The sequence below is a fragment of the Puma concolor genome, chromosome C2 (assembly GCF_028749965.1).
Source record: "Puma concolor isolate L17-30 chromosome C2, mPumCon1.1.hap2, whole genome shotgun sequence".
Lineage (NCBI taxonomy): Eukaryota > Metazoa > Chordata > Mammalia > Carnivora > Felidae > Puma > Puma concolor.
Window position 1 is genome coordinate 59,249,104 of NC_141675.1, and position 13,759 is coordinate 59,262,862.

Below are 13,759 nucleotides of genomic sequence, written 5' to 3' on the forward strand. Positions count from 1 at the left end.
GGGGTCTTTACTGGTCATTAAATAGTTTCCAGACAGTACTGCAACTTAATCATCTTTAACAGATTGGTATCTTTTCTACTTTTATAGACCTCTTGAAAGAGAAGTTCTATATATTTAACAGTTCCCACTGTGAGAAATATTTAATTAATCCTAACCTAAAATGCTCATGTTTCAGTTTCAGGTGATGGTGATGATGATGAGTTTCAATCCTTTTATCATCTTATTACCATCTTCACTTTCCTATGAGAAATTGTTATCCTTTGCAGATTGACTTCTATTTTACAGATAGTATACATATGATATAAATTAATGTATATCATGTTCGTAAATTTCAGCCTGTTTATGCGTTATCATCTTATTAGAAACCAGCTAAATATATTGTTACCACGTTTGAAGAGTATGTTTGGGATGGGCTGTTTTCAAAATGTTTAGCATACCTCAATTTTGTTTTTGGGAGCTCAAGGATACACTTAAAGAGAGAAAATCATCTTCCAACAGAATTGAAAAGTGAAGCTAAATTCTCTTCAAATTTAGTGAATATTTTCAGAGTTCTGTGAATTAAATTATGTGCATTTAATGTATACAAAATTTATTTGAAGGGTAAATCTGGAAGCACCTCAAAATGCAGTCATTTGTTCACCTGAATATCTAAACATAAGGCACTGTAAGGAAACCTTTTATACTTAGAGAGAGACAGTGTCTATTAAAATGGTGTGACCATTGAGAGTGAAGTGGTGTTATTAACTGGGAAAGAGTGTGAAGGGACCTCCTGGGAAGCTGAAACTATTAAAAAGATGTGCTTTGTGGTTAATAAGGGCATATGAATAAACATGTAAAAATTCATTTAAATGTTCATGTGTGGTCTCTGCATCTTTTAAAAATCATACCTTAATTAAAGAGAAGAAGAAATTAGGGACAGAAAAAATAAATAAGGGTTTGAAATCCAAGCTCCCAAAATCAAAGTCACAAAGGCAGAGGCTCAAAATTGCAGATGCTGATTTTTAACTGCACTGTGTACAATGGGAGGGCTCCCAGCAGCGCATTGTAAGCAGCCTCAGAGATTTGTTCATGTAATAATAGCTAATGATTTTTTAGAACAATAGCAATCCAGCTAGTGTGTGTGTGTGTGTGTGTGTGTGTGTGTGTCCACAAAAGTGTAGATACGTATATGCCTATTTTTATTGTGAAAATTATTGTACTTATTGCAAATAAAAAAGCACAGAGAAGCATAAAGTTTAGAACATTAAATTCAGTTCAAAATCATATTTCACAAAACATTACTCCAAAGTATTTCATCTTACTCTGTTTGCTTGAAAGCATCGATATATGCTCCAAATTACCTCACAGCTTCCACTTGGGAAATATTTAATATATTGGATTATGAAATAAGTTACTTTTTTATTCATAACATTTTACAATATATAACCTATTACTTTTTTAGTGACCAGAGTTATTGTTCACATCATTAAAATCAAAAGGTAAAACAGGATTACATTTTATGGGTGAAATTTAGGGAATGTAGAGTAACTTATTAATATTTCAGCTTTCTTGAGGTATATTTGACAAAATTTTAAAGTGTACAATGTGATTATTGGATATACATATACATTATGAAAAGATTCTCGCCATCGAGTTAACGAGCATATCTGTCACCTCACATATTTACCTTTTCATCCTTTTAGTGAGAATATTTAAGTTCTACTCTCTTCACAAATTTCTGGTACACGATACAGACTCTATTATCAACTAGATTCACTGTGATATATATCAGCTCCTCAGACCTTGTTTGTCTTATAACTGAAAGTTTGTAACTTTTTACAAACTACTCACAGTTTACCCCATGCTTCAGTTCCTTGGCAACCATCATTCTACTCTCTGTTTCTATGAATTTGACTTTTTTTTTTTTTTTTTTTTAGATTCTACATACAAGTGATATAATGCAGCATTTGTATTTGTCTGGCTTATAGCACTTTGCATACTGCCTTCCAGGTTCATCCATTTTGTGTCAAATGCAAGATTTCCTTCTTTTTTAAGGCTGAATAATATTACATTATATATATGCGCTGCATTTTCTTTATCAATTCCTCTGTTGGTGGACACTTAGCTTGTTTCCATACTGTGGCTATTGTGAATAATGTTGCAATGAAAGCGGATTATAAATACGGTCTTTGAGATAATATTTTTGGATATATTCCCAGAGGGGGATTGCTGGGTCATATGTTAATTCTATTTTTAATTTCTTGGTTAACCTCCCCATACTGTTTCCCATTTTGATAATACATCCCCACCAAGAGTATACAAGGGTTCCTTTTTCTCCACATCCTTGCTAGTATTTGTTAATTCATGCCTTTTTGATGAGACATTCTGACAGGTATGAGGGGATATCTCACTGTGGTTTTGAATTGCATTTCCCAGATAATTAGTGATGTTGGCCACCTTTTCATGTACCTGTTGGCCATTTGTATTTCTTGTTTGGAAAAATATCTATTAAGATCCTTTGCCTATTCTTTAATTAAGGTTTTGTTTGTTTGTTTGTTTGTTTTGCTATTGAGCTGTATAGCTCTTTGTATATTTTGGATATTAATTCCATAATGAATATGTGATTTGCAGATATTTCTTCCAGGAGTTTTATGGTTTCAGGTCTTACATTTAAGTACTCACTCCAACTTTGAGTTGTTTTTGTGTATGGTGTAAGATAGAGGTCCAATTTTATTCTTTTGCATATAGATATCCACTTTTCCCAATACCACTTATTGAAGAGACCACTCTTTTCCTATTCTTGGCTCCTTTGTCAGAAATGTGGGTTTATTCTTCAGATTCTGTGTCTTTCTCTCTCTCTCTCTGCCCCTCCCCCGCTCACACTCTGTCTCTCAAAAATAAATAAACATTAAAAAAATTAAAAAAAAAAGAAACGTGGGCTTATTTCTGGGATTTTTATTCTGTTCCATTAATTTATGTGTCTGTTTTATGCCAATACCATATTGTTTTGATTACTTTTGGTTTGTAATAGTGTTTGAAATCAGGAAGTGTGATACCTCCAGCTTTATTCTTTCCAAGATTTATTTGGCTACCTAGGGTCTCTTGAGGTTCAATATGAATTTTAGGATCATTTTTTCTCATTCTATGAAGAATGCCATTGGAATTTCAATAGGGATTGAAATGAAACTGTAGGTCACTTTGTCGTATGGATAATATTAAGTCTTCCAATCCATGACCATGGAATATATTTCTAATTATTTGTGTGCTCCTCAATTTATTTTATCAATTTTTAAATAGTTATCAGTGTACAGATATTTCACCTGCTTGAACTTATTCATAAGCATTTTATTCCTTTTGATGCTATAGTAGATAGGTAAATTCCTAGAAACACACAACCTATCAAGAATGAACATAAAGAAATAAAAAAATCCGAATAGACCTATAACTAGTAAGAAGATCAAATCTGTAAACACAAATCTCCCACCCCCAAAATAATCTTTTATATACTGAGATAATTTAATCTTTATATACCCTAACTGTGGGTATTATTTTGGGCTCCTGGTGAAACATAATTGGCAACCCAAACTAGTTTATACAAAGAAACACAAGCAAAATTAAAAAAAAATAATAATTTAAAAAAACCTGTTCATTATAGAAATTGATTTTAAGTAAAACACTAAGAAATTCACTAATAATTTCACAAAATTCTTAGTGAAAAGGGAAGTAGTAGGCTGATGTACCTCAGAGCTTGAAAGTATCTTGGTGGAGATGGCTGGAAAAAAATTCTGAGAGTATTCTCTCTGCATTACTACCTCTTATCTTTATTGATTTTGCTTTCTCCAAGAAGTCTTAGCATAACACCCAAAAATTAGAACCAATATAAACCTCCATCAACAGGTGAATGTAAGAACAAATTGAGGTAAATCCATACCAAAAAAAAAAAAAAAAAAACTACTCAGCAGTTAAAAAGGAACTAGCCACTGATAAATGCAATGTGGTAGGCTGAATAATGCCCTCCATCTTCCCGAAAGATGTCTAAGTCCGAATCTACAATGAATGTTTACTTATCTGTCAAAAGGGACCCTGAAGGTGTGATTAAGCCAAACCATAAGAGACTTAAAAACTGAGGGTTGATGGGGGTGGGGGGGGGGGGAGAGGGTGATGGGCATTGAGGAGGGCACCTGTTGGGATGAGCACTGGGTGTCATATGGAAACCAATTTGACAATAAATTTAATATTAAAAAAAAAAAAAGACTCTTGAGAAGGGAAGATTACTCTGGATTATCTGGGTGGGACTGATATAGTCCCAGAAGTCCTTATTAGAGGGAAGCAGACCAGAGAAAGGAAGATAAAAAGAAAGATGTGACCACAAAAGCAGAGACTGGAGTGATGAGAGGCAAGAGATAGGAAATGTGGGCAGCCTCTAGTTTCTTAAAGCATTAAGGAGTAGATATTCCCCCTGGAAACTCTAAAAGGAACCTCTTATGCTAACACCTTGATTGTAGCCCCTTAACACTGCTTTTGGACTTCTGACCTGCAGAACTGTAAAATAATAAATTTGTGTTCTTTAAAGCCAGTAAATTTGTGGTAATTTGTTACAACACCAATGGGATACTAATACATAAAACAAAATGGATGAACTTCAAAGGCATCATGTTAAGTGAGAGAGAACTTATAAATGGATCAAAATAAATTTAGTGTTGGATTTTACATATGCATATGTCCATCCCTGTCATATCTAATCAAATGGATAGAGTAAGATCCATATCCATATGTTTCTGTTTTTTTTTTTTCCTTTTTCCCCAAATGTGATTATCCCTGCCTTCTCCTTTGATTATAAACCTCATTTCCAATATATATGCACCAACTTTACATTCTGGAGTTGAATGTTATATTGAGCCTGGTACTAAGAAAATGTCACCTGTATATTCAGGATAATTTTGTTTGTTTCTCTCTCTTTCTACTCAGCTCTTATTTTTTCTTCTCTAGTATATCTGCCTTCCATTAGCCTGAAACTTTTTTTCTAATTCAGTGGTCTCTAAGACAATCCATTGGGTTAGATATAATACCTTACTATTTCTATTCATTTTTTTTAATAAAAATAAGAAGGATTGGGGCACCTGGGTGGCTCAGTTGGTTTAGCGCCGACTCTTGGTTTTGGCTCAGGTCATGATCTCGTGGTTTGTGGGTTCAAACCAGGTGTTGGACTCTGAGCTGCTGGTGTGGAGCCTGCTTGGGATTCTCTTTCTCCCTCACTCTCTGCCTGCCAGTCCCCCACCCCTGCTCATTCTCTCTCTCTCTCTCTCTCTCTCAAAATAAATAAATAAAACTTAAAAGTATAAGAAACACTATACTTACTGATATTTAATGCTACAAGATGGACACTGGTACTCTTTCTGGGACCATTTATCAGATGATCCAGCATGTTAGCCTGGATACCTGAAGGAAAAGTGAGCTAAGCATTCCATAGTAAAAGGCGGTTGATTTGCCTTTTGTGAATCTTGTCCACTAAATAGACGTAAGGATTTTATAATATTGAATAGTGAAAGAATTCTTGGTAACAAGAGGGATCGAGACCGTAACAGTCCTCTGAACACATAGATATGTGTTCATATCTTGCAATTTTAGATGTTTAAAGGTTTGCTTGTATAAAGTATAAACAGGGGCGCTTGGGTGGCTCAGTCCGTTAAGCTTCCAAATTTGGCTCAGGTCATGATCTTGCTGTTCATGAGTTTGAGCCCTGCGTCAGGATCTGTGATGACAGCTGGGAGCCTGGAACCTGCTTCGGATTTTGTCTCCCTCTCTCTCTGCTCCTCCCCTGTTCATGCGCGCTCTCTCGCTCTCTCTCTCTCTCTCTCTCTCTCTCTCAAAAATAAATAAACATGAAAAAAAAGTTTTAAAAAGTATAAACATTTTTTTTCTAATTTAAAGATGAGCTAATAATTTACAAATGAAACTGTTTAAAATCTGCTGACATTTTATCACAGAAAGTAGCTTTGTTGTATAATAAGTAGAAAATATTTTCCATAAAATGAACACAACCTGCCATTTCAATATAAAAGTGAAATTTTAACAACGAGTGCAAAAGTAAATGGTTTTTGGAAAAAAGTTATGTTAGACACAGTTTTAAATTTAAAATTTGGAGAGTTTTCTGTCACCATGAAATTTATTGGAAAAAGTGTAAGCTTGTTACCTAAACAAACAAACAATACCTGAGGATATATTTAAATTTAAAGCAAATCTTGCCATTCGTGATTTCTAGCTTGTTTAAAAATCATCCAAAAGAAAATTCCAAGTAGGTTTTAAGAAATATTTCTTAAAAATATTAAATAAAGCCTATTAATATACAAGAACAACTGACTGAATCATGGAGAATAAAAAGTTTCCAGCCAAATTACCAAAGATATTTGTATACCTGTTGGTTGATATTTAAAAACTAGCAGCATAATTCTTTAAAGTTTCCCCTTTTAAGAAGCTCTAGGGTTGCCTGGGTGGCTCCATTGGTTAAGCGTCCAACTTTGGCTTGGGTCATGATCTCACAGTTCGTGAGTTCCAGCCCTGCATCGGGTTCTGTGCTGACACGACAACTCAGAGCCTCAAGACCACTTCTGATTCTATGTCTCCCTCTCTCTCTGCTCCTCCCCCACTTGCACTCTGTCTCTCTCTCTCTCTCTCAAAAATAAATTAAAAAAAACATTAAAAATATTTTTAAAAAGAAGCTCTAAAACAGATTTTGTTCATTTTCAGAGTATAAGAAATAGTTACTTAGATGGGGCGCCTGGGTGGCACAGTCGGTTAAGCGTCCGACTTCAGCCAGGTCACGATCTCTCGGTCCGTGAGTTCGAGCCCCGCGTCGGGCTCTGGGCTGATGGCTCAGAGCCTGGAGCCTGTTTCCGATTCTGTGTCTCCCTCTCTCTCTGCCCCTCCCCCGTTCATGCTCTGTCTCTCTCTGTCCCAAAAATAAATAAACGTTGAAAAAAAAATTAAAAAAAAAAAAAAAGAAATATTTACTTAGAAATTCCTAGAAGAATGTCAGGAAGAAATTAAGAAAAATTAATACCTCTGTCTATCTTAGATGTGTAGTTTCTTTTTATATAACAATTCATTGTAATCATAACATATTTAAAGAATTTTTTTAAATTTATATTTTTTCTTGAAGTATGTGTAAGTTAAGCATCACTTTGATGCCGTTAGACTCATAATTTATTGCTATTTATGTTACTTTCGTACAGGCCTACCTCAGAGATACTGCAGATTTAGTTTCAGACCACTGCAATAAAACAAATATTGCAATAAAACAAGTCAAATGATTTTTTTTTTGTTTCCCAGGGCATATAAAAGTTACATTTTACACTCTACTGTAGTTGAGTGTGCAATAGCCTTATGTCTAAAAACTGTTCATAGTTTAATTAAAAAATACTTTATTGCTAAAAAATGCTAATCATCATGTGAGCTTTCTGTGAGTCATAATAACTGATCACAGATCACCATAAAAAATATAATAATAATGAAAACATTTGAAATATTCCATGAATTACCAAAATGTGACACAAAGTGGACAAATGCTGTTGGAAAAATGACACCAATAAACTTACCTCTACCACGGGGTTGCCACAAACCTTCAATTTGTTAAGAAAAGAAAACAACCAGTATCTGTGAAGTGAAATAAAAAGAGGTATGCCTATATTTATAAACTACACTGTTATAAAATTGTATATGATTTTGCAAATCCTCCAATATGCATAGTGCCAGGCTAATATATGGAATAAATTAACATTAAATTATCTAGCTTCTGGCTGAGATCCATGTGCAAAGTAATTAAATAGAACCTCATCCCTTTCCTCCTCCAACAGTTCTGAGTTGTGGGCATAAATTAGACAAATACAAGATATTAGGAAAGGAATTAGAATGAAAAGAAGAGCTATTTATATTGCTCCAATAGTCTCAATTTTGTATGTATTTTTGTTCCGTGCGAACTCTTCTGAGGGTCTATATACTGCTGAATTAAGCTATAGCTGTTTGTTTGTAAGGAGTAAAAAAAGTTGGTAATTCAAATAGAATTGTATCACTGCACTTCACAAAACGTCTATGTTTAAGAAGAGGACTTTGGCCAAGGACTTTCTCCTAGAATCGGGCAGTTATTTGTCTCATTCACAGTGGATGTCCTGTTATCTCCCTGTTCTAAAACACTGACATGCTTCTGAGGTTGGCAACTCTCTCCCCTATTTGTATTTAGTTTCAGTAATTGTGCTTGTATCTTCTTATAAAACAAATCTCATTTGATTACTAGACCAAATCAGCCTATTTGTGCACAGAACCCCAAGGGACTCGAATTTAATCCCTTGAGTATTTAATGTTCTTGTGAGTCAGGAGCACAGCTAAAGTAAATTGATGATCACAGGCACCAATTCCTAAAATTGTGGGTAGAACTGACAGATACACTCTTTGTTCTACCTAAAGCTTGTAGACACATTGTTTTTCTTCAGTAATCTCCAAGAGGGGCTGAGAGTGAACACATCTCAAAATGACAGTAGAAACATTTTAACCACTAGCAAGAGTGCATTTTTGGTGTTTTATTAATTCTTTAAAATCCTAAATTTAAATGAACAGCAATCAGCTGCAATTTCTACTCACTTTGCTTATTTTGAAAGAAAAAGACAGCATGAGTGGTCTCTATGGCTGTCTTCACTGCATAATCTCATTTGTGTATTTTGCCTTTTTCTTAGATTCTCTCACTATCATCTGAAAGAGAGAAAAATGTCTTCTTTGCTAAACTACAGTTCCAATTCCTTTTTTTGTATTGTGCTTGGATTTTTAAATAAGTCTATATTCATATTTACTTTATCTTCTCCCCTTCTTGGATCGATAAGGAGTCAGGACTGATGATGACCCAATAGAAGCAGCATGATAGAGAGTTGATATTTACTATATATGTGAAAGGTAAGGTAAATGCTGATTACAAAATCCAGTGAATCTTGCAAGAAAATGGAGCTAAGAGGCAAAATCAGGCTTTTAGGAGACTTATGGGTGATTAGGGTTAAAACAGATTTTTAAAAAAAGGTAAGTTTGGAAGCATTCCATCAGTTTGGAAGTAAGTGGGTATAGATTCTTTTTATGCCATATCCACTATCCATGGGTTTGCCATCATGAGACCAGTTCAGGGGCATTTGATGTTTATTTTCAACTGGCTTTTATAATACTCTTGAGATTTTTTTTTTTTTTTTCAAATCTCAAGCTTGAAGTCAAAGACGGTTCCTTTTGTTTTTATTTTTTAAATGATATGCAATCACTGGTATATGTTATAAATAACAGGTTGATGCTATTTCAGCTATTGCCCATAAGTGTGCACAGGTGTTTACTGGCAATGCTACCTCCTTTTCACAGGTAAGTGAATCATAGTAGCTTAGTGCAATTCCAGATCCTCCTCTATCCTTTGCAGGTGGATTTGCTGTGTTGTTGCCAGGTAGAAATGAAAACAGGCTCCTGTCACTTGTATTTTAGAAATATGTGGGCTTTTCCTTTGACCATCTCGTAACTAATATCTCAGGGAAGTGCTAACTGTGATCTCTTAATGCTACAGGGGCTGTATTGTCCTCTTGCCATAATGCCCAGAATTCAGGATGTATGTGGTCCCTACTTTGAATTTCTGGATCTAAGTCCCAGTCTTGAATCTCCTGAACTACATCTTCCTAGGTCTTTACATTTGGCTAGTAATTAGACTTTTCAGCTTTATACCAGTTAACTTTAGAACTGTCAGCTGCTTTTCCAGGAGTCTCAGCTTGTCCGATTTCATGCTGTATTAATCATGACTATGGCAGTGACAAGTGGCCAAATTCCAAAATTAACTCACTTAAGCAAAAGTAAAGGGGAAACAGTGGTTTCACATTGTGGTCAGCATGAAATAACCTAATGTATTTTAAATACTTACAAGAGTACCGGATATAAACAAAGTGATATCACCATTATCAAAAATAAAACTCTGTGTATTAACACATTGCCTTCATTACCTCACTAAGCATATATTATGTGTCTGCTGTGGGCTTCAGGACTTTACAGGAAAAGAGAGAGAGAGAGAGAGAGAGAGAGAGAGAGAGGAGGAAAGATTTTCTAGTATTATGAGACTTGCAACCTAACAATGGAAGTTAAACATTCTACTGTATATAATATATTGCATGAGGTCAAAATATAAAGTATTGAAAAATATGAATTTAGTCTTAAATTTACACCTTCTCTTAGAGTATAATAATTTAGAGCAAAAGATGTTTTTAAAAATGTTAAAAGTTTCCATTGTTTTATAAAATTCAAGTTTTTTTATATTAAGTATAATTTATTATCAAATTGGTTTCCATACAACACCCAGTGCTCATCCCAACAGGTGCCCTCCTCAATGCCCATCACCCACCCTCCCCTCTCCTCCAACCCCTATCAACCCTCAGTTTGTTCTCAGTATTTAAGAGTCTCTTATGGTTTGCCTCCTTCTCTCTCTGTAACTTTTTTTTCCCCCTTTCCCTCCCCCATGGTCTTCTGTTAAGTTTCTCAGGATCCACATAGGAGTGAAAACATATGGTATCTGTCTTTCTCTGTATGACTTAGTTCACTGAACATAACACTCTCCAGTTCCATCCACGTTGCTGCAAATGGCCAGATTTCATTCTTTCTCATTGCCAGGTAGTATTCCATTGTATATATAAACCACATCTTCTTTATCCATTCGTCAGTTCATGGACATTTAGGCTCTTCCAATAATTTGGTTATTGTTGAAAGTGCTGCTGTAAACATTGAGGTACAAGTGCTCCTATGCATCAGCACTCCTGTATCCCTTGGGTAAATTCCTAGCAGTTATTAAATTCTTTTAATAAAGATTAAAATCTTTTAATTTTTTGAGGAACCTCCACACTGTTTTCCTGAGTGGCTGCACCAGTTTGCATTCCCACCAACAGTGCAAGAGGGTTCCCATTTCTCCACATCCTCACCAGTATCTATAGTCTCCTGATTTGTTCATTTTAGCCACTCTGACTGGCGTGAGGTGGTATATAAAAATGTGGAAGCTTCACGAATTTGCGTGTCATCTGTGCTAATCTTCTCTGCATTGTTCCAATTTTAGTATCTGTGCTGCCGGAGGGAGGACAAATGCAAGATATTTTTATCATTATTAAAATGTAGACTTCACATTCCATTTCAAAAGAAGAGACTTAAGATCAACAAAACTGAGTGGTCAACACTAACTAAATCAGTAGCAGGCTGAAAACTGAAACCTAATTTGGCTAATTCTCAGATAGTATTCCTTCAGCTAAAATTTTGCAAAAATGCAGGAACTATACAGAGTTAGTAGAGTGAAGATGAATTAAATTAGAGAAAAGTGGAGTTTCATTTCATATCATTAGAGAGAGAGGCATGATTAAGGTGAAGGAATAAGTGTATGACCTTATCTATGATGGCTCGTAACCTTAATTTTAAACTTAAAAATACATCAATCAAAATGATGTTGCTAATTTCTTAGGCTGGATTTTCTTCCACTATATTCACACAACCGTAATTTGTTTTCACTGAACTGGTAAATATTGAATCTTTACTTATCCTGTAACTTTCCTTCGGAGGTTATGGATAGAGTCCATTTTCCCTTGAAAGTCTCATTCCTTCAACTGTACTCCAAACCTCAGGCTCACTTTCCTTTTCAAAGACATTGTGTCCACCTTTTCACTCTTTACTTCCTCAATATCTTTCTAAATCATTTGCATCAGCATGCAAATCTATTCTGTCTTTTAAAAAGACTTCCTTTGAATTTATGTGCCTTTCCAACTTTTGTATTTTGTGTCTCCCTTCAACAGCAAACTGTCTCAAACATGTTGTCTGTGGTCATTATTCTTTCTCTCTATCCCTCCTTTTTTTACTTTTCACTAGTCTGATTTTCATCCCTTGACCTCCTTTGCCACTGTTCATGCCAAGATCATCAGTGAAGTGACCTCTAAGGGTGACACATCCAGAGCTCACTCTTATAGGCCCAGTTTATTAGATGCTTTAATGAAATCAAATATTGCTGACCTTACTTGATACACTTTACTTATCATGACAGATTATATTTTCCAAAGATGACTGCATTAATATTTTTCATATGCTGTTCCAACAAAGTGGCATTGAGAGAGATACTCTGACTCATTTTAGACCTGAGGACACCTTTAGATTGAGAGTGAGGGGATGGAGAACTATTTATCATGCTACTGGAAGCCAAAAGAAAGCTGGAGTAGCCATACTTATATCAGACAAACTAGACTTTAAATTAAAGGCTGTAACAAGAGATGAAGAAGGACATTATATAATAGTGACAGGGTCTATCCATCAGGAAGAGCTAACAATTATAAATGTCTATGTGCCGAATACCGGAGCGCCCAAATATATAAAACAATTACTCATAAACACAAGCAACCTTATTGATAAGAATGTGGTAATTGCAGGGGACTTTAACACCCCACTTACAGAAATGGATAGATCATCTAGACACACGATCAATAAAGAAACAAGGGCCCTGAATGAGACATTGGATCAGATGGACTTGACAGATATATTTAGAACTCTGCATCCCAAAGCAACAGAATATACTTTCTTCTCGAGTGCACATGGAACATTCTCCAAGATAGATCATATACTGGGTCACAAAACAGACCTTCATAAGTTTACAAGAATTGAAATCATACCATGCATACTTTCAGACCACAACGCTATGAAGCTTGAAATCAACCACAGAAAAAAGTCTGGAAAACCTCCAAAAGCATGGAGGTTAAAGAACACCCTACTCACGAATGAGTGGGTCAACCAGGCAATTAGAGAAGAAATTAAAAAATATATGGAAACAAACGAAAATGAAAATACAACAATCCAAACGCTTTGGGACGCAGCAAAGGCAGTCCTGAGAGGAAAATACATTGCAATCCAGGCCTATCTCCAGAAACAAGAAAAATCCCAAATACAAAATCTAACAGCACACCTAAAGGAAATAGAAGCAGAACAGCAAAGGCAGCCTAAACCCAGCAGAAGAAGAGAAATAATAAAGATCAGAGCAGAAATAAACAATATAGAATCTAAAAAAACTGTAGAGCAGATCAATGAAACCAAGAGTTGGTTTTTTGAAAAAATAAACAAAATTGACAAACCTCTAGCCAGGCTTCTCAAAAAGAAAAGGGAGATGACCCAAATAGATAAAATCATGAATGAAAATGGAATGATTACAACCAATCCCTCAGAGATACAAACAATTATCAGGGAATACTATGAAAAATTATATGCCAACAAATTGGACAACCTGGAAGAAATGGACAAATTCCTGAACACCCACACTCTTCCAAAACTCAATCAGGAGGAAATAGAAAGCTTGAACAGACCCATAACCAGCGAAGAAATTGAATCAGTTATCAAAAATCTCCCAACAAATAAGAGTCCAGGACCAGATGGCTTCCCAGGGGAGTTCTACCAGACGTTTAAAGCAGAGATAATACCTATCCTTCTCAAGCTATTCCAAGAAATAGAAAGGGAAGGAAAACTTCCAGACTCATTCTATGAAGCCAGTATTACTTTGATTCCTAAACCAGACAGAGACCCAGTAAAAAAAGAGAACTACAGGCCAATATCCCTGATGAATATGGATGCAAAAATTCTCAATAAGATACTAGCAAATCGAATTCAACGGCATATAAAAAGAATTATTCACCATGATCAAGTGGGATTCATTCCTGGGATGCAGGGCTGGTTCAACATTCGCCAATCAATCAACGTGATACATCACATT

The 13,759-nt window shown here is 35.2% G+C and overlaps 1 protein-coding gene and 1 pseudogene across 6 annotated transcripts in view; one reads left to right on the forward strand and one right to left on the reverse strand.

Annotated features, from left to right (window-relative positions):
• The window catches only part of LOC112849965 (uncharacterized), a 566,245-nt gene that overhangs the window by 276,841 nt on the left and 275,645 nt on the right, over positions 1-13,759 (forward strand). The window lies entirely within an intron of this gene.
• Positions 11,014-11,107, reverse strand: LOC112850568 (U6 spliceosomal RNA; annotated as a pseudogene).